The sequence below is a fragment of the Heteronotia binoei genome, chromosome 21 (genome assembly GCF_032191835.1).
Source record: "Heteronotia binoei isolate CCM8104 ecotype False Entrance Well chromosome 21, APGP_CSIRO_Hbin_v1, whole genome shotgun sequence".
Classification (NCBI taxonomy): domain Eukaryota; kingdom Metazoa; phylum Chordata; class Lepidosauria; order Squamata; family Gekkonidae; genus Heteronotia; species Heteronotia binoei.
The window spans coordinates 167,169,497-167,191,580 of NC_083243.1; positions in this window are offsets into that span (position 1 = coordinate 167,169,497).

The following is a 22,084-nucleotide window of genomic DNA, read 5'->3' on the forward strand; positions in this document are numbered from 1 at the left end:
ACTTTCATTTTCCTGTGTTAGTCTGAAGAAGCTGGTTGAAATATAGCAGACTGCTACATCCAGCAGCTCCCATGAGCAGGCCTCAGTTCAGGCAGAGCTCACTGGAACAGCATTCTGGAAGCTATGGTGGGGCTCCCTATGCTCTTGGAGGCTCCCCCACACCCCCACTTTAAAAGTGGAGGCGTATTTTTTGCAAGGCTCCCTTTCACTTCCCCTTGCCTGCAAGTAGGAGGGAGCAAAAAGGAGGCTTCTAATGGCTGCCCACCTCTTAAAGCGAGCAGCTGATGGGCAGATCTGCTTGGCTACTCACTTTAGAGGCAGGGAGCCCCTACAAGGCTCCTTTTTGCTGCCCCCCCCCACAAGTGGGAGGGAATGAAAAGGAGTTTTCCAATGGCTGCCCACCCCTTAAAGCAAGCAGTTGATGGGTGGACCCCCTCAGCTGCTCACTTTAAGAGGCAGGGAACCATTGCAAGCTCTTTTTCACTTCCTGCAATCGGGAGGGAGCAAAAAGGAGGCTTCTAATGGCTGCCCGCCCCTTCAAGTGAGCAGCTGACGGGCGGATCTACTCAGTTGTTCACTTTAAGAGGTAGGGAGTCATTGCAAGGCTCCTTTTCACTTCCCCCTGTCTGCAAGCAGGAGGGAGAGGAAGGGAGGCTTCTAATGTCTGCCAACGTTCCTGCCTGTCTTTCTCTCTTTGTGTCTGCCTTCCTTCCCATCTATTGTAAAGTGAGTTCAACCAGCTTTAGGTAAGCAGTAACAGTTTATTGAACAAGAGCAGTCACAAACAAGACAGGCAATTCAACTCAATATATATACAATGGCTGAGTAAAACACGCCCCCTTTAGTTGGTGGTAATCCCTCCTATTGGTCTCTCCAGGATTCTTCATTTGCATTTCCTGTAAGAAATGCCTCACGTCCCGATTGGCTGGTTCTAAAAGAAAGGCCAGTTGGAATGTAGGCATCAGAATCCTGGAGAGTAATGGAATCATGCTTCAAGCTCAAGCCCAGTACAGCAGTACGAACTATAATACTTAACACTATCATAGGGTTGCCAAGTCCAATTCAAGAAATATCTGGGACTTTGGGGGTGGAGCCAGGAGCAAGGTAGTGGCAAGCATATTTGAACTCCAAAGGGAGTTCTGGCCATCACATTTAGGGGCCACACACCTTTTAAATGCCTTCCCTCCATTGGAAATAATGAAGGATATGGGCACCTTCTTTTGGGGCTCATAGAATTGGACCCCCTGGTCCAATCTTTTTGAACCTTGGAGGGTATTTTGGGGACAGGCACTGGATACTTTGCTGCAAATGTGGTGCATCTATCTTAAAAAACAGCCTCTCCAGAGCTCCAGATACCCCTGGATCAATTCTCCATTACACTCTATTGCATGCACTTGGCTTTAAAAGCAATGCCTCACTCTGCAGCTTAGGAAACTGACTATACCAAATGGACATTTGTAAGTGATAGCACTGAAATTGTGTTAAAATTTCTTCTAGAAAGCTTGTAGAAGCATCAGCAAATTGTGGACTGAGAACTGCCGCGTCGCGTTTATCTCCTGTGCTTGGCTGGACAGAGGATAAGATTTATGCATCATGGTTCTCCGTGGAAGAATTCTTGAAGTTCAATTGGAATATGTTAGAAGCAGTGCTCCATGCTCGAAGACTCTACCTGTTGAATTCCTGTCTGCACCCCGTAATCTATATTACTTGAACATTAATTTGTTTTTTAAAAGACTGTGGATGTGGACTCTTGTTCCTTAATATCTTCTATAACCTTTTGATTGATCCAATGAAATTTTGATAATTTTGATAATTACTGTTATGAGTGATATTTAAGGTGTATTAATTTTGAGGCTGGTTTGTGTGGAGGTTCATGGTAACCTTTATTCCCTGCCCCACCTGGGGATTGGCAACCATACATTATCAGGGCTTTTTTTGTAGCAGGAATTCCTTTACATATTAGGCTACACACCCCTGATGTAACCAATACTCCAAGAGCTTACAGGGCCTTCTGTAAACTCCAGGAGGACTGGCTACATCAGGGGTGTGTGGCCTAATATGCAAAGGAGTTCCTGCTACAAAAAAGCCCTAAACACTATCATATTTTTTGTCTGTCTTCCTGTCACTTTTCTGTCTGCCTGTCCTCCTTCCTTCCTCAAGAGATGTTGAGGGGACATGGAGGGGAAGTTTCCTGGAGAGTGTTATGTAGACAGCCTTGCATTTTTATCTTCTGCACCGTCTTGGTGCCTGTGGGCACTTTATTGCTATTAAATACTTTAAGGCTGCAAGACAATGCACACTTACCTGCAAGTAAGTGCCATTGAGCTCACAGAGGCTTACACCTGAGTAAGCATGGTTAGGATTCTGTGGTAATTCTCCTAGTGATTTCAGTGGGAGAATTAAGCTTCGCTTTTGGGACAATGGGGATTTAAAAATGTGTAGTTTTGGACTGATTGTGTCTCTTGTGCCCTCTTATGCCCCTATCTGTCTAGTTCTAAGCAGATGTACAGTTTTCTAAATTGTTGTGTATTGCCTCTTTAAAAGACTATCCTAGTAGGCCTCAGAGCAAGCAGGAGACTAGGGGTGCGGTCACACTCACCATTAAATCCATCTGCAACGCACCTCTATTATAATCCGCACAACGAATTTTCTGATCAGACAACAGCCAGGCTCCCATTCTATTCCATTTGGGTCCCGTCGCTGGTCGATCAGAGTGCTCTACCAGACCTCATTTCATGAGACGTCAATCTGCATTAGCGCAGGCGCAGTGATGCCCGCTATCTGCAGCGTGTCGCTTTTAAATGGGTCGGATCACTAACAGTTTTGCTAGTCCGTTGGCACTACTTTTCCAGCACGAGCACTACGTGTGCAGAAAAAAACCCAGGAATTCAAATCAGTTCACATCTAGTTCACATCTAGTTTCAAAAGTGAGTTTTGTTTCCGGACATAGGGGCGGGTAAACGATTTATCAAGCCAACATTCACTCGCTCATTCACTGGCGCAGTGATATCACTTGCAGGGGGCTTTGGGAGGGAAGAGGTGGTGCGCTTCCGACGAGTCGCCAGTGATGGAGCATTCAAACAGAGAAATTCCGCTCAGGAGCCGTCAGAAGAATTTTGTTCCAGATTTAAAGCAGTATCAAATTAGTCCGCGCCCCAGTCATCTCAACGCGGGACTCGAACGAGCTAACCACCATTCGCAGATGCTGACGTTGGACAACCGCTTAAAATCTGACATGCTTCCGGACTCCATTCATGCCCGTAGCGGGATTTTCTGAACGTCTGACCTCACCCTAGGAGAGACTTAGACTGCAGTATATGTTAAAAGTAATTGCGATGTATATATTATTTGTATGTTAAATTTATTTCAATAAATGTTTCTTGTTTGCTCTATTTTTTGAAATACAGCCTTCAAATATTTTTATTTGCCTTATTGTCCACTAAAGTTTGTTTCATCAGAGTTTGTGTTCCCCTTTTGTGACCTCACTTTTATAACTTCCTTGACTCTGTGCTCACCAGCCACACTGACATTCTTTATGACTTGATTCTGTCTTTCCTATAGTATACATTATACCTCGGTTATACTTGTTCTGTTTTGATGCCCACATGCCCTGACATGAAGAAACTGGAAGAAGATGCTAGCAGCCTCTTTCACTGTGCTACTGTAGAGAAAGTGGACTGTGGCTCAGAATGCTATCTCCATGAATTTTCCTTTTCCCATGAAAGCCAGTGCAGCGTGAGGGTGAAATTGCTTGACTTGGATGGTGGACCTGAATTCAGCTCTAAAGTCTGGTAGGTGACCATGTCCCATGCACCACCAGCTTTCAGTTTTATTTATCTTCCCAGGTTGTGGTAGAAAACAAAAAGAGCAACTTGACCTGAGATCCATAGAGTAAGGGCAGAAAGTAATATAGAAACTGTGTGCCCCCCTCCTATATACCATGATATTGCTTGTCCTAGCTGCTATAAAGCATATAATCCCTCCCACTAATTATGTTCAATTTCATCTTCAAAAGCTAACAAAACAAAATATAAGATTGCAGGCAATGTGTTTTAATGGTATTTTTATAAATGATATTGAGAATGCCTTTTAGTCTATGGAGTATGACTTCTGAATTTTGTTAATGCAGTACAGAAAGCGGGAGAGAGCTGTTTTCACATTTCTGACCAATGTAATTTGCATGATTGATGTAGGCAATGTAAAACAAAGATTTAAACACCAGTTTTGGAAACAGCCTCTTTTTTACAATGATTAGGAATGAATTTGGAATAAATAAGAACATTTCATTTCTTCTTAGCTACTTTTATGAGCTATGGTTCCAGCACAGGTCAAGGTTTTAGATTAATCAGTTAGGGTGATCAGCCAGGGACTTCTGAAACTAGAAGGAAAGTTATGAGGTCATGGAAAGATGTCATAGTTACCACATCTGAATTCCCTCAAGTTGACAAATGCAGATTGCAAAAGTTCATAGGAAGAAAAGGGGCTCCTTAATCTCCTCTGAAACAATACCTGGGAAACTGGGGCTGAAACAGCAGTGTTAGAGAAGCGGTAAATCCTGCCACTCAAATTAAATGGGTGTTAAGATTGGCACCTCCTGATTAATCCAGTGACCATTTGTTCCAAGCCAGTATTGACTCTTTTGGGACATCATCATATTTGTAGCCATAGTTTTAATTGATAACGATGTTTCTAAATTTTAACTGTACCTTTTGTATTTTATAGGTAATCTTTATTCTGTATAATTTGGTAATCCTTTTATTCTGTATAACTGATTTCTTTCATGACAATAAAGGCTGATGATGATGATGATGATGATGACGACGACGACTCTTTTGGCCGGCATTGTTATCAGGGGTTACATGCTGGATTAAAATTTTCTATCATACAAGTCTCAGGTTGGAGGGGGTTGCATAAGAAACTGTGCCCTGAACTGCTTAATGAATGTGTGGTTATGGCTTCTCATCCCCATGGGTTTTTTTGGAGGGGGGGAGCTAGTAGAATTGTGCAACCTTGGAAACTGATAGATCCAGTTGTTATTCAGAATTCTGTGTGGTGGGTGGGATTTGAAAGTTTTAACAGTGATTGTGGGGTTTTTGGTGCGGCCTAGAATATCAGGCTCCAAAAGACAGATTTGTTCCCTGGTGTATGGTCCCTTGACTAGGAACCAACTCCATTATGTTATTCAGTATTTGTGTAAGACCATTGAACAAGATTATCCAAACCTTTGGAGCTGAGCATTATTAGTATGCTGTTTCACATCTCTTTAAATAAGCCCCTTGGAAGCTGCTGTCTTAGTGCTGGACTGGTGCCTGGATTCTGTGGTCAAGAGGGAGGTGATGCTGGGCTGTTATAAATGATATTCTGAGGAGAATTGTGTCCCTTGTTTTAACTCGTTAATTCTTTAAATTTTTAACTTCATACGAACCTAAGTAGTAACTTCACTCACTTCAGCATACGAACCTAAGTAGTAACTTCACTCACTTTTAAAAATCCCTCCTTTCCTCTCGAGTGATTAAAACAATTTCTGTCCAGTTATGGACTTTCACTATTGCCTCTGTATTATAGTACAATTTGTCATAGTCACTCAGAATCATACCTACCTTTTGGGATTTGAGGATGCACTATAAAACAGTATAAAGGCACAACTATCTAAAAGAACATTTGAGAGCACTATAATTCAGGGATCCCCAGCCTTTTTCAGCCTGTAAGTACCTTTGGAATTCTGACTGAGGGTAATGAGCACAACTACAAAATGGCTGCTGGAAGAGGCAAAGCCAACCACATCATGGCAGCCACAGGAGGTGAAGCCAACCACAAAATGTCAGAGAGTGAGATAACAGATAATACTAATAGTAACTCTTCAACATTTCAAGCAAAAGCTCTGTTTAACAGAACATCTTTTAAAATGAATGTATTGCTGAAAATATTTTCTTGTTTACACGGTTAGAAGTGAAAGACTGTACACTGTCTCCTTCCCTCAGACTTCAGAAACAGTACCATAGATTTAGAGATAGATAGAGAGGTCAGGACACACAGAGCATCCTTTCCTTCCTGTTATCTGATACTATCCCTTCGAAGTAGAATGCTATTCTTAGGGACAAGACTTCCTTCCTTCTGGCTTAATCTCTCTCTTTCTCTTTCTCTCTCTCTCTCACACACACACATGCAGGAGAAGCACGCTCTCCATCTCCATGGATGCAGGACATGCATTTTGCATCTTCATCCCTCCTAGCTTGTTTGATTATAACCTATCTGTATCTCTCATCTATACTATTTAGGATTGTTATGAGTTTGAAACTGACAAAAGCCTCTGTGTAACTTTGTACTTTTGACAGCACACACAGTACCAAGAAGCTGCTGCTGCTGCTGCGTGTAAACATTGTGCACCTTGCTACCTAATCCCTGCCTATACCATACCAGTGAATCTAACATACACAGTTTACCTTCAAACATGCAGTAGAGATCTTTGTGCTGTGGTGACAGCTGCTGCTGAAGCCCATTTCTCAAAATCTGCACAGGACAGCTAATAAGATCTCCAATGGCCAGTCAGAACCCTTCAGTGCAAAAGCCCCACCTGGCCCAAACCACTTTCTGAAAATACTTGGCAGGTGTCAGCAGGCAGGACTGGCTCTAGACTGTCTGGCACCCTAGGCAAGGCTAATTTCTGGCATTTCCCCCCTGCACTGATGACATCACCAAGTCATAGGGAGGGTGCCCAATTGGTTTCACCCAGAAGGTCAGCGCCCTAGGCAATTGCCTAGTTTGCCTAGTGACAGGGCCAGCTCTGTCAGCAGGTGCCATGGCAGCCTTGGTTGCCACACAGGGAATCTGTGTTATAGTTTAACTGGTCAGCTGATCAGAAGATCGGCTTTCAGTCTGCTTTGACTGCTTTGTTGTGCTTTTTTACTGAATTACTGTTTAATTTTCTTGTTGTTGCAAGCTTTCTTGAGTCCTCATTAGGAGAAAGGCAGGCTATCTATTATTATATTTTTATATTTATTTATATTTATTATATTCAACAAGCTTGGGGGAGGGCTGGCAATCCATGGGACATTCCACCCAACACCACTCCCCTATATGACTTTTTAAAATATATATAAAATAAAGTCATATAGGGGAGTGGAAATGGGTGAAATGCCCCATGCAGGGCTTTTTTTGAGCAGGAACACACAGGAACGCAGTTCCGGCTGGCGTGGTGTCAGGGGGTGTGGTCTAATATGCAAATGAGACCCTGCTGCTGCTGATATTGGATTTATATCCCACCCTCCACTCTGAACCTCAGAGCGGCTCACAATCTCCTTTATCTTCCTCCCCCACAACAGACACCCTGTGAGGTGGGTGGGACTGAGAGTCTTTTTCTACCAAAAATCCCTGCACAAAACAATGGTGATGTCAGGGGGTGTGGCCTAATATGTGAATGAGTTCCTGCTGGGCTTTTTTTTACAAAAAAAGTCCTGGTCCCATGGATTGCTAGTCCCCCTCCCCAGTTTCTTGAATTTTCTGTGCTGCATGGAGAATATTCATTGTGAAATGGTGTTTCCAGTTCTTAAGAGCATCTTAGCAGATAGAGGGAATGGGGCTAATTACCTTTGTCACCAGCTTCTTTTCAACCTAAAGTGAGCAGGAAGCATATAATCTGTCCTGTCAGAGAGGAGACTGTGGAGGGCAAAAGGCCCGCCTCTCCCCATCCCCAGCCTCCTGCAACCCCACATGCCTTTAGTCAAAAGGCTGCCATTGGCAATTTCTTCTGGCTCACAACAAACGTTTCATTAGGCAAGGAAAGGGAAAGCTCATTAAAGTGGGATGGGCAATGTGGTTCACAGGATTAACTGGTAGCTTTGAGGCTGAGCTGAGAAGAAATAGCTACCACACATCAGCAGCATTACATATGCCCAAGATTGCCTATGTGTACTAAAGGGATCTCACTCACCCTTCAGGTATTCAGGGCAGTTGTTTTGATTAAGACAAGTGGCCCTCGTGGAGGGCAGTGGTTCAGGGAAAAAACACATGCCTTGTAGACAAAAGGTCTCCGGTTCAGTCCCTGCTATCTTTAGTTAAAAAACTTTAGATAGCTGATGTTAGGAAAAACATTTCTGTGCCCGAGTCTCCAGAAAGCTGCTGCCAGTTAGAGTAAATACTGAGCAATATAAACCAGTTCTGACTGGATATGTACATACACACAGGAAACCACTGAAGATGGATTGAACAATACAGATTGCTGGTGAAAAAGTCTTAAAGACCACTTAAATCCTTTGCAAACCAAATTCTATTATATTCATAGAACACATCAAAAGAGCATATTATGCTTCTCATATATTACATACATTATTCATACCATTGTATTACGAACACAAAGTTCTTAAAGTTACAGTCCCATGCACTTGCAATTAGTGTATCCTGCAATCATTACTTCATGATTTAAGTATCCAGCACTACAGTGCTATGATGAGTGACTAAGAGCTGTGCAAAGCCGGAGGAAGGGCTTTAAGAAGCACTGGTTCCAATCTTAGAAGAAGGATTACAGAAACATGAAGTCAACCTAGGATTCATGTTGCCACTTATTTTTTGAAAGAAATGCAGCTACTTTACAGTCTACAAGTGCTACTTGACAACATCACCCATCAGAGAAGAAAAGTTGGCAACTGGATTTTGTACTGGATATTTAAATCGTGTTCTATGAATATAATAGAATTTGGTCTGCAAAGGATTTAAGTGGTTTTTAAGACTTTTTCACCAACAATCTAAGTTGGTATTTGGCAACACTGTATGCTCTTTCTATATTTGGCAATAGAGTCTCCAGGCCTGACTCAGGAAATATCTGGGGACTTTTGAGGATGGAGCCAGGAGATTTTGGGGGTAGAGCCAGGAGCAAGGTTGTGACAAGCCCAATTGAACTCTTGCCATCACATTTAAAGGGACTGCACTCCTTTTAAATTCCTTCCCTTCATTGGAAATAATGGAGGATGTGGCATCTTCTTTTTGGGCTCATAGAATTGGACCACCTGGTCCAATCTTTCTGAAACTGGGGCTGGGTGGGTTTGAGGAAAGGCACTGGATACTGTGCTGAAAATGTGGTGCCTCTTCCTTAAGAGCCTCCCAGATACCCATGGATTGATTCTTCATTATACCATATGGGAATCAGTCTCCATAGGGTATAATGGAGTTCCAAGTGGACATCTACACACACACCCCTTTCTGATAATCAGAGACAGCCCTGCATCTGGCACCCTAGGCAAGTCTAACTTCTGACACCACCACATACACACACCTCCCGCAACAGTGGCCCAATCCCTCCATTCTATCCTGTGGGCTCACAGGATAGAATGGAATCTATAGGACAGAATGGACATCATGGAGAATGGACTTCCAGGGGTGCAAAAGCAGGGAGAAAGCCCCACTGCCTGAGCCTCTCAGAGATTCCGAGAGGCCCGCGCAGGGGCAACTCAGAGAGGTGGCCAGGCTAGGCAGCAGTGTGACTCACTGAGTCACTTGGGGGGTACCCATTTCAGCACTCCCAGAAGGCTGGTACACTAGGCAATCGCCTAGTTTGCTTAGTGGCAGGGCCAACCCTGCTGATAACCCTGAAGTGGATGGAGGGCCTCTGAACCAGGGGATCCCTTGCCCCGAGCTGGGGATTAGGGTGAAACGATAGGATCTTAGCGTACAGCTGTGTAAATAAAAAAACCGCTAAGACACCATAAATTTTAAACAACAAGACAGTGTAATGTAGAGGTCAGTGGTGTACTGACAAAACTTGCACATAGAACTTCAAATAGAAAGCATGTAGCAAAAAAAACATAAACAGAAGACAGTTCAAAAGCAGTCTTTCCAATCACAAAGGAGTGACAATAGTCCAGTATTTAGTTCATGGAACTAAAAGAAGCCCTCCCAAAGATGTTGGTTCTAGATATCAAGACGTTTCATCTGTCTTTTTTCAGTTTGGAGGCTTATTTATCACTGGAACCCAATCTTTACAATACATTCACAGGAGACCAACAAGGCTCAGAACATGTCTGTAACCTGGAAATCTGGAAATCTTACAGACATGTTCTGCACCTTGTTGGTCTCCTGTGAATGTATTGTGAAGATTGGGTTCCAGTGATAAATAAGCCTCCAAACTGAAGAAAGACAGATAAAACATCCTAATATGTAGAACCGACATCTTTGGAAGGGCTTCTTTTAGTTCCATGGACTAAATACTGGACTATTGTCACTCCTTTGTGATTGGAAAGACTGCTTTTGAACTGTCTTCTGTTTATGTTTTTTTGCTACATGCTTTCTATTTGAAGTTCGATGTGCAAGTTTTGTCAGTACAGCACTAACCTCTACATTACACTGCTTGTTGTTTAAAATTTATGGTGTCTTTTAGCGGTTTTTTTATTTACCCAACTGGGGATTGACAACCCTAAAAGTTAGCAAAGAGCCAGTGTGGGACAGTACACAGACAGTTGGGCTTGGGAGCCTCAGCTTCTAGGGTTGTCTGAAGACTAAAAGATGACACTCATATATGCCACCCTAACCTTCATGGAAAGACCATGGGTAAGAAATGTGGAAAAGAAGATTTTTTTAAAAAAACAACATGCTAGTACCTGTTATTGCTAGTCTTCTCACAGCTGTCCTACAGAAGTGGCATTGACCTCCTCTTCTGAGGAGCATTCTTAAATGTACTCACCATGAGTGAGGGCCACCATAAGACCTCCACTGCTTGTTGCAACTACAGAACTCCTAAATGCAGGGCTTTTTTTAGCAGGAACTTATTTGCATATTAGGCCACACCCTCTGATGCCAAGCCAGTCGGAACTGCATTCCTGTGTGTTCCTGCTCAAAAAAAGCCGTGCCTAAAGGACTGCTGTTGCTATTAATACCTGTTACATTTATTTTGCAGCATAATTTATTTTGCAGCATAATTATGATATCAGAAGCTCATTTGGAAGAAAAATTCTGGAGCAAATTCTCCTAATGCAGATTTTTTTTTAAATTGTCATTCATAATAATGAATTCTGCTTTATTTAAAGATCAAATTTGACAATGTAATATCATTGTTGCTTATAATGTTTATGAAGAATTGAATACTGATTTTGTCATCTGTCAGAGTTGTGACACCGATGTTTTAAAATGTTGACTTGCAAATGTTCATCACATTTCAAATGGGCATGCATTCATTTTAGCTATGCGTATTAACTGTGACAATGTCACTGGTATATGTGAGAATGTTTGTGGAGATTCAACACTACATCCAGCAATAAAACCACCTTTCAAATTTTCATTATGTGGTCTTATTTATATTAACAGAGGGTGCACTTAGCCCACTGAATAAAACAGAACCCACTTCTGAGTAGACTTGTTTAGGATTGGTTTTGTTGTTGTTGTTTCTAAAAACCATATAGACTATACCAGGGATCCCCAGTCTTTTGTAGCACCTTTGGAATTCTGACAAAGGATGATGGGCACAACCATAAGATGGCCACCATGGAAGGCAAAGCCAAACACAAAATGGCTGCTGTAGGAAGCAGAGATCCTGTACAGAGGAAGCCCAACTGCAGGGGGCATTTAGTAATTTTTAAAAATATATTGGGAAAGAGGAGTATGAGGGAATAAAACTAATACTGTAGTGGCAGCTGCTGCTGAAACAAGGTTATTTTAATTCACACAGCCAATTAGATCTCCAGTGCCCAGTCAGAAACCCTGATGGGCAGAAACCCCTTTCTGTCCCCACTCACTTTCTAAGCTACTTTGTAGGCACCAGGAAAGTTGTCGGCAGGTGCCATGGTGCTCATGGGCACCACGTTGGGGACCTCTGGACTAAACAGTAATCTAATTGGGAGAAACCTTTTGCCTGTGGGCCCCTCCTAGAAGTCGATTATGCATCTCAGTTGCGTTTCTGTCCTCCTCAGACACAGTAATAGTGTGCATAAGACCAGTTTATTATAGCTTTCATGAGTAAAAGCCATTGGCCAAATCTGCAAGGAAATAATTTTAGCAAATCTTCATTGTTCTTCTGATCTCACTACAAGAGGTGTTAAAGTGAGGGAGGGGCACTTATTCGTGAATGCTGATCAGAACAAAGCTATTTCAACATCTTCCCACAAAGCACTAGCAACATGAGATTCATCAATGAAGGGGGCATAATTATGACAGCTATTGACTCACGTATCTCCTGCACATCTATTATTCCCTGGGAAAGGTGGGATACACCTGTACTGCACAACTATAAGGAAGTATGGTACCATTACACAATAGTGTCCCCTACAGCATGTTTCCCAGTACTACATAAGTACCATCCATAGGGGAGTGAAATTTTGCTGCCACAAAAACAATATTTAAATTTTCCCCTTACACAATGGCTCCAATGCTATATCAATGCTTTGCTAGTGGTATTCCTGCAGGCAGTTCTCCAGCATACCCTTGATGAAACTGAACAGTTGGACTTCCTTTTCCCAGTGTTGCTTCCTGCGGGGTTTCTGCTCAACCCTGCACTAATGTAACATGCAAGAACCAGGCAACACTGGTACAGTAACCAAACTTCCTTCCTCTAGGAATAAGAGAGTACTGCTGAACACTTCAGCAGCCTCTCATTTGTTGTGAGATTTCTTTAGCACACATCACCCACTTGCCAAATTGCTTAGCACTTGTTTCTCAAAAAGAAAAAGGTTTCCAAGGAGTGGGAGAGATCAAAAGAGTTGCTCAGCTAGTATCCACACATTTCTCAGCTGTAATTATTCACTTCAAATTCTTCTGAAGAACCAGAGTTGTTTTTAGGCTAATTTATTAAACAGAGGTTCAGTTGCAAAGGCAGCTTCAGCATTTGCAGACCTGCTACCAGAGGAAAGGAGACTTCCCAGTGAGCAATTCAAGTGGCCAGAGTCTTGAGACTCATCCATTAATATCTGGTGAAAAAGCAGTTGGAAAAGCATTCAGCTGGGCTGTCAGAGTTCTCACTTTGACTAGTTGGCTAGAGGACATGAAACCACAGAGGACAAGAGCGCGGGTTTTAAGTGGGAAGGTCTGCTGGACCCATGTTACTTCCTGTTCCATGTTAATTGCCCAGAAAGGACTTGAGGCGAACACTATGGCTTAAGCATGGAATCAGAGAGGTAATGCAATCAGCCATAAAGCGCACACAGAAATGGACGTGAGCCTTTTAGCATCAGTGCTTACTAGGGATCTGATCTGAGGCAGCAAAGAAGATACTGCCATCCTTAAAGAAAAAGTACCCATGCCATTAAAGAGGGACAATAAAAGTTCGTGCTGGAGTAGTTTTGTGGGCACTTCTTGGATGGTGCTCATGATGGAAGGCACTCATCATGTCACAAACAGGGTTGCCAGGTCCAACTCAGAAAACATCTGGGGACTTTGAGGGTGAAGACAGAAGACTTTCCCATTGCCCTTCATAAAAGATGCAGCAGTGCAGTTCCCCTGGATACAGTCTTCATTTCTTACCCCCCAGCAGCTGCACTTCCACTAAATGAACACACATACACTCACATAGCTGTCAAAATAAACAGTTTGAAAGCACACACTTTTGTGATCTCACTGGAGCAATTAACTCATGGGAGTTGCTGAATATAGCCATCTGCTGTATGTCAACCAACTTCTTCAGACTAACATGAAAATGAAATAAGAGCAGCCTAGAGGCTAGAGTTTTACTTCATCCCATAATTAAGCTCTAGTTAACTCCATTTTACTATACACATGACTTCTGAAACAAATGCAAAACAAATGGAGGGACTGTGCTCTCTTTATCACAGTTTCACACACTCATTGGGATGAGTCACATGACTCTGTCTGCCTGCTTACCCTTCTGCCCCATCCAGCTTTCCTCCTACTGAGATTTAAAGGCACACACACCTTTTAAAACATTAGCAGTTTCCAAGCCTGGCAAAATTTTAGGGCACATGGTGACTGTTGGGGTGGGGCTTCCCCCTGCTGGCCAGCTGGCTGGCAATGGGGAGGAGCCTGCAAAACCGGAGGATCCCCTGGCAAGCCTAGTCACAAATCCTTTCCATGTCTTTCTTTTTCTTCATTTCCTTTCAGAGACTATGACCTCACTCTCTCAAATGCATGATGACATGGTTAGCCCTGCCTTATTCCATTTATGTCAAGGTGAAGACATTTGCTTGATATGGCTTGATCATGTTATTAGAGTACAAAGAGATTCCAGTGTTACATCCATAGAAAGGCCTTTCATTTGTAAAGGCCAAAGTCTGATGTGAGAGATCTGATAGTATACATATGTAAATAACATTGCTGCAACATAAATCAAGCTAAGCGGGGCTACAGTTTAACTAATTGAACCTTGGGGACCCATGGCTTCTTATTACAGGGGTGTTAAACTTACAACCTTTGGGCCAAAAGCGGCCTATCCAGGTCTTTAATCAGGCCTGTGGCTCTTCACCCTCCTCCCCCTCCTGTCCTCACCTTTTGAAGCTCTGAGGCTCCTGAAATCCCCAACTCCCTCAGCCTTGTCTTTGCCAGCTTGTGCAGGAAGCTCTTCTGGGCTTACAAATCAGCAAAGAAAATGTGGAATGGATTTTCCATTAAAATCTCTGCACCCGGATAGACTACTCCCTTAATGGAAAATCCATTCTGCATTTTCCTTTCAGTTTTGTCTGTGCTGCAATGTATTTCGGAGTTTCACTTTCCAGCATTTGTATGACCAGCTGATGCTGCTGCTTGCTGGAATTGCCTCTTTGCAAATAACGAATTAATGCTTTAACCCAGCTTGTCTCTGCTGAATGGACCTGAGAATGGGTGCCTAGTGAGTACTGTATAGGCTTGCCAATCCCCAGGTCCCAACGGAAGATCTCAGGGTTTTGCAGATTCTTTCCCACCCCAGCCATCTGGCTGGTGGGGGAAGCCCTACCCCAAAAGCCTCCATGTGCATTTCCACTTGGAAAGGCTTGGGAAGGCTTAAGAAGCTAGCTTGCTTTTTTGAACAGGTGTGTGCCTTTAAATCTGTAGGAGACAGGTTGAATGGGGGTGGGGTGAGCTGGCAGAACAACGTGGCTGTGAGAAGGGAAGGGAAGGGAAGGGAAGGGAAGGGAAGGGAAGGGAAGGGAAGGGAAGGGAAGGGAAGGGAGAGCAGCTCAACCTCCATTAGTTTTAGTCCTTTCAGGAGTCATTTGCACAGAATAAAAAGGAAACTAGAACCTTTGGTTTCCCTGAAGAACTTGGTTGAATATACAGCAACTCATGAGTAAGTAAATTGCCCCAATAAGACCACAAAAGTATGAACTAGCAAACTGTTTATTTTGGTGGCTCTGTGTGTGTGTGAGTGTGTGTGTGTGTGTTGTGTGTTCATTGGGGGGGGGGTGAAGAAATGAAGACTGTATTCAGGGGAACCACAGTGCTGTATATTTATTTATTTTAGGGAATGTGAAAGTCTCCTGGCTTCATCTCCAAAGTCTCTTGGCTCCACCCCCAAAGTCCCCAGATATTTTCTGAGTTAGACTTGACAACCCTAGTACTCTAACTTGGGAACCCACAGCCAAAGGGGGATATTAAACTGGAGCCATTGTCACTCTGAGTAGACTGGGGGAGGGGGGGCAGGGTGGAATGAAAAATAGTTTTGTGAGATGCACCATAATCACATTTGGGTCCTGGTATTTTGCCCCATTTAAACAACAGGTTTGCATAACTGCCAAAGCCCATTCGTATTCTATTAGCCATCTTCCATACTTTGTGTAGCAAGTCAAATCCTGAGGGCCTCTCATTGGTGTTCATCAGGTTATGGATATTGGGTGGAATGGATTGCAAACATGTTCACAACCATTTGTTCCCTAAAATGAAATTTTGAGATTGCAGGATTCATGCAGATCTTATTACCGGCTGTCGTGATCATAGTCTGGAAAAGCCTGCATCAGCCATGTCTTTGTGGATGGGCAACTCTCTGTTTTCGATGATCTTTCTATATTCACAAAGAAGAGCATCTTGTCTTTGGAGACGTGGGGAAGTGATGTGGCACAGCATGAGTAACCAATAGGTCAGAGTGGATTTAATACAGCCACTGATGGTTCTTATTGTTGTGTTGAGTTGGACATCAAATTTGTGGACATGGGGGCTGTTGAGCCACACTGAAGCACCATATCCCACAGTACGATACACCAACCCCAAATCTGAGCATCTAAGTGTTGTAGGAGACACACCACGAGTTGTACCGCATAATTTATGGAGATCGTTTTGTGTGTATTTTCACTGCTGCTTTGGTAAGAAAGTGTTTATAGCTCAAGGCCCTGTCCAGGGTAATGCCAGGGTACTTAGATGTATGGTTGGTGTTACACCAGCAGTAGGGTGGCCAACCTCCAGGTGGTAGCTGGAGATCATCCTAAGATTACAACTGACCTCCAGGTGACATAACTCAGTTCACATGGAGAAATTGGCCCAACCCCACTCCAAATCTTGCCCTGCTTAGGCTCCACTCCCAAAATCTCCAGGTATTTTCCAATTTGGAACTGGCAGCTTTAAGGCAACACTTGAACATTTTTGTAGCAGCCCCTGCAGCCCCACAGCTCTTGTTGCATCAGAGGAGGTCCTACGTCTGGAAGCACTTAAGTCAGTTTTTCATCTAAACAGAGGAACAGAGAAGAGAGGCACCATGCTGGCAGTTGAACACTGTCTTCTAAGTGTGGCTTTTGCTCAGGTTTGCAGTCATTGAGCCTCGGATCAGGGGTGATTACAGGAGGTACCCAGGAATGGGTAAGGGGTATATGTTAGAGCTTCTTGGAATGGCATGGTCCCAGAATGAGTTGATCTGTTTAGCTACTGCACTAGAACCCCCATCAAGGGTTTCAAGTCCTCCTAACCATGTTATGCACAGGGGTGCTTGCAGTGAGGTCTCTTATGAACAGATTCACATGTTTATCAAAGAGAACAGGACTGTCCTGTTAACAGTTTGTTTTATGGCCCAAAACAACATTTCATTGTCATGGACACAACATATGCACATACTGGAGGGCATGAGAGAGAGAGAGAGCACAATATCCAGATATCACACCTTTGGTCATTTGCCACAGATCTCTTGTTAACCCATGGAAGATTGATGAAACATATCCATCTGGTTTTTGTGTGTTTAGCAATAATGTTTTTTAAAAAAGGTGCTTTGACTGGGAGACAATTTCTGGTCCTAGCTTTCTCATGTGCCTAACTGGCTGTATAAGCTCATGCTATCATATTTATTTATTTTATTATTTAGATTTATATTCCACCCTCCCTGCAAGCAGGCTCAGGCCAGAACACAACATAAAAACAGGAACAAATCACATCAATATAAATAGCAATTTAACATTTCTTTAAAACACAGGGTTTCCAGCTGAAAGGGAATCCCTATTAATAGAGGAAAGGGAAATGGGAAACATAACTTTTGTCATGTACACAGGCATGCAGGCATACATCCGGGGACTGATCTACAAGATGCCTTGGAGTGGCTCTGACAACCATGTCCAAGTGGTAACAAGTGAATTTATGGGCTTTTCCCATTCTCATTTTCCTCATTTGCTTGGGGGGAGATTCAATCCTTTATGTGTTTTGCCCCCTCTAGTGGTCAATTTGATATTATATTGTTTTATGTCCAGCATAAATTTTCAGTTATATATCTAACTAGTTATTGTATATGGAATATAATCTCCTGTTTTTACTATAAATTGTTATTGCAGTTAACTTAAAACTGTATACAAAGCTAAAATGATTTATTTTTCATTCTTGTCTATCTAGGGTTTCTTTGGTCATAGCCTTATAAGTTGGAAATAATGAAAATATGTTATATGGAAATAATAGTATAGGCTGCTTACATTGTTATAGTGATTTGTTATGATTCTTTGTTTTATACTTTCATATTAATGATTTTTCCTTAACGTGATAAAAGATGTTGTTCCTTCCCACCCATCTTTTTATTCTGTACCCATAAATATTATATATTTATTATATATTAAATATAATATCTGTGTCTGAGCCGTGGGGAGCTAAGATCGGGTATCCTGCTTCCCACGCTGGATGGTGTACCACTTGAGCCAGCTCAGAAGGTGAGGAGTTTGGTGAGGATGCCACCCTTTCTATGGAGGCCCAGGTCACAGCAGTTGCACTGTCTGCCTTTTACCATCTCCGGCAGGTCAAACAACTAGCCCCCTATCTGGCTCCCCAGGACCTTGCCACAGCAATCCATGCAATGGTCATTTCCAGGTTGGACTACTGTAACTCGCTCAATGCAGGCTTGCCCTTGGGACTGATCCGGAAACTCCAGCAGGGGCAAAATGCAGAAGTTCAATTGCTGACTGAACTGCCTGTATGGGCAGGCAGTTGGCCATTGCTGCGCAGTCTGCACTGGCTACCAATTGAGTACCGGATCCGTTTCAAGGTTCTAGTATTGACTTTTAAAGCCTTACGCGGCCTGGGATCTACATACCTACAGGACTGTCTCTCCCCATATGAGCCCTGGAGGCCTCTACAATCGGCCAACCAACATCTTCTGACTATCCCCGGCCCAAAGGACGTCTTGCTTGCCTCAACTAGGGACAGGGTCTTTTCAGCCCTGGCCCCAACCTGGTGGAATCAGCTCCCTAAGGAGATTCGGGCCCTACCAGAACGTCTGCCATTCTGGAGGGCCTGCAAAACAGCTGTTCCGCCAGGCCTTTGGTTGAGGCAAGAGGGCATCCTCACATCATCTAATTGGCCTCCCTGCGCTCACTGCATCCTGTGTCTCAATCTGCGAATGATGTTTAAATTACTGATGCTGCCTTTTTTCATTTTTACTTAATGGTTTTAACTGTTTAATTCCTAACTGTTCTATTGTGTGATTTTAACTGTTTTTATTGTGTTGTATTCCGCCCTGAGCCCATCCTGGGAAAGGGCAGACTATAAATTCACAAAATAAAAATAAATATATTAAAAACTGCTATTTAAATCTGCAGGGAGATGTGCCAGACATAAAGCAAAATGCAAGCAGAAAAGAAAAGAAACCCAAAGCAACATGAACGCACAAGTGAGAGAAATGAGAATGGGGAAAGCCCCATATTAGGAAAAGTATTGAAAACTGAACAGCCAGCATTATAATGCCCCTGTATAGCTCTATGGTGTGGCCTGAGTTGGAATACTGTGTACAGTTTTGGTCACTGTATCTCAAAAAAGTACACTACTGAGTTGGGAAAAGTACAGAAGAGGGCAAGCAAGGTGATTAAGGGGGTGAAATCGCTTTCCTATAAGGAAAGGTTGAAGAATATGGTAATTGTCAGCTTAGAAAAAATATGACTAAAGGGGAAAATGATAGTGGTTTATAAAATTATGCATGTAGAGAGAATGAACAGAGAGAAGGGGTTTTTATGGCTATCGGCACAGATCGGTTGAAGAGGAGATTATAATGGAGTATATCAGTGGCTACTAGCCATGGCTTTGTTTCCGGAAAAAGAGGTGCCAGAACTCTCAAGAGGGAAATGAAGGAAAAACACATGGGTGTCCCTTGAGCTTTTAAAATTTTTTGAGAATTTTGTTTCCACTAAGAGGTTTTATAACTCTGCCCCACCATGCTCCTCCAGAAAAAAAGCCTTGCTACTAGCCAAAGGGAGTAAAGGAAACCTCCACCATCAGAGGCAATAAACCTCATAATACCACTTCCAGAAAATAACATCAGTGGAACGCCTCAGTTTCTAAGCCCTGTTGTTGGCCCTCTATAGTAAGTGTTGGTCATTGTAACAAAGTAGGAGTCCAGTAGCACCTCTAAGACCAACAAAGTTGTGTTCAGAATGTAAGCTTTCGTATATATGCATACTTCAGACAATGGAATGGGGTACAGTGAGCAGAACTACATATAACTGGTGGACAGTGGTTAAGAATGCAAAGTGATACCGACTTCCGGGATCCGTCATCTTGGCTTCAGAGTTGTCTGCAGATGCTCTCCACAGCAACTCTGAATCTGTTCGTTGGAGGGGTATCACCGAAAGGGATACTCCCAAAGGGAAGGCTTGTAGAGCTTTCTCTTCGGCATGGGAATTCCACAGGGAGGAAGGGGCCAGCAGCAACTGCCCCCGAGACTCATCGTGCGTCCTGAAGCTCCACAGCTATGAAAGCTGTTATATCAGCAGAAAAAGAAGAACTCCCAACTACTTTGTGCTTTCACTTTCTCCAATACATCTCTAAAGCAACATTTCTCCACTTCTAAAGCGACAACTCTACCTAACAAGTAGGTGGGTTTTTTTCTAACTCTACCCCCCCCCCCCCGATGGGTCACTTAACATATCATCAATAGACTAGCTCAAGGATTACTTCAAAAGGCCTCGGAACGTTATGAGCAGTCTTAACTATTCAAACTGGTTTGAATATAAATACTAAAATTGACCCAGACTTTAATTGGATATATATTACAAAGACCATCAAAAATTTGCAATACAATCTGAATACAAAAGGGATATACAGAAAATTCTGTCATCATCTGACTGTAGCTGAAAGAATGCCTCTTAACAACTTCCGTTGAAGCTGCTGTAGAACGAGGACTAACAAGAGAGAAGCAAAAATACAATCTGACTTAAGAGACTGAGCTTTGAATGCACAATCTGAGTTTTAATATGGCATCATTTAATGAAATGGCACATGGAAAAGATATCAGTGCAAATCTCAGATCTTTAAAGGAAGATTTCATTTCATTTACGCAGCTTCTTAAATATTATTTTATGCTTACAGCTAATGATTTGAGTGAAGAGGATCTGACAGGTAATGAAAGGGCAAATCTGCAGGGGCCCTGCACTAAAAAGAGTGAATCGGTGGCAGTGAAAGCAGAAGGGGAAACTGTTATTATGCGAAACAAGCAAAGGAAAACGAAAATGGTCTCCTCTGACGCATTTTCAAAACTTCACTGGATGTTGAGCGCTAATAAGATCAAATGGAGAAGGGGAAATGGCCATGAACTCTCTCTTTGGTGGTTGAGGAGGTGGGCCATGATGAGAAGAGAAAAACTGCACTTCAATCAGCGAATCTGGATTTGGAAGGTTATTCTTAAAAAGGATTTTGGATTTTTTCTCTCTGCTTTGGTGAATGGCTGAACAAGGAATTCTTACTAAAAATAGTAAGGTGACACCAGAAGATAAACTATGGACAAATGGGCTGCCTCGGATACAATTTGGACACAGAGACTAAAGGAACTTAAAAGTTTTTAACCCTTGGGAAGAAGGACTTTGGAATCTGGGTCTTTTTTTTTGTTTTGTTTTTTCTCTCCCCCCCCCCCCCCCGCCGGTGAATAAGTAAACACTGACAGTTTGCCTATTTAGAGAGACTGTTTCTAATGATGTGAAAGTAGGATCAATGGTGAAAAGTTAAATAGCATAACGGCTGCAGAATTTGAACAATTTGGTAATTTGGTAGACTTGCTTTTAATACGTTTGCAGGAGAAATGGTTTAGACAGAGATAGATAAAGTAATTGGTTGTATTTGATGTACTTCATGTAATTTGCTATGAACAAAGAAAAGATTTTCATGTGCTTTCCTTAATAGGGTTTTTGCTAAATCAATAACCTAATTTGTGCTTGTTATAGGTGTAAGTTAATTTAGTAAAATTTGATGATGAGACAGTCTGGTAAGAATTTTTTTTTTCTTTTTGCTTATTGGTTATATTTGATTTGTGTTTAAGAAGATCTGTTTAGTTGTATAATGCTTTACTAGTTTATTAAAAGAATTATTCTTTTTTTTTTCTTTATCCTGGTAAAAGAAGAAAGGAAGGTAACATTTAAGGAGATTTTTATATTTGTAGGTAGAAAGATTTGAATATTATACTGAGAGGTGGAGTTATAACTGATATATTTGTACTGGTTTCTGTTTTCTGTTTTCCCCATTCTGTATGACCCTTTTTCTCTCTTTCTCCCTTCTTTTAAGTACCCTCTGCAATGCTTCTGTCTTGTCATGGCTTAAATTAATAAAACTTTTTAAAAATCGGAAAAAAAGAAAAGAATGCAAAGTGATACAAAGTTAGGATCCAATTGCAAAATAGTGAACTAAACAAACTGAAAGAACATTTGGTCTGGATAGCATTTGTGTGGGAAACCAATAAAAAGTAATAAAAGCTGCCTGTTAATTGCTGTATTGCTACAAGTCTGGGTTAAACAAAAGG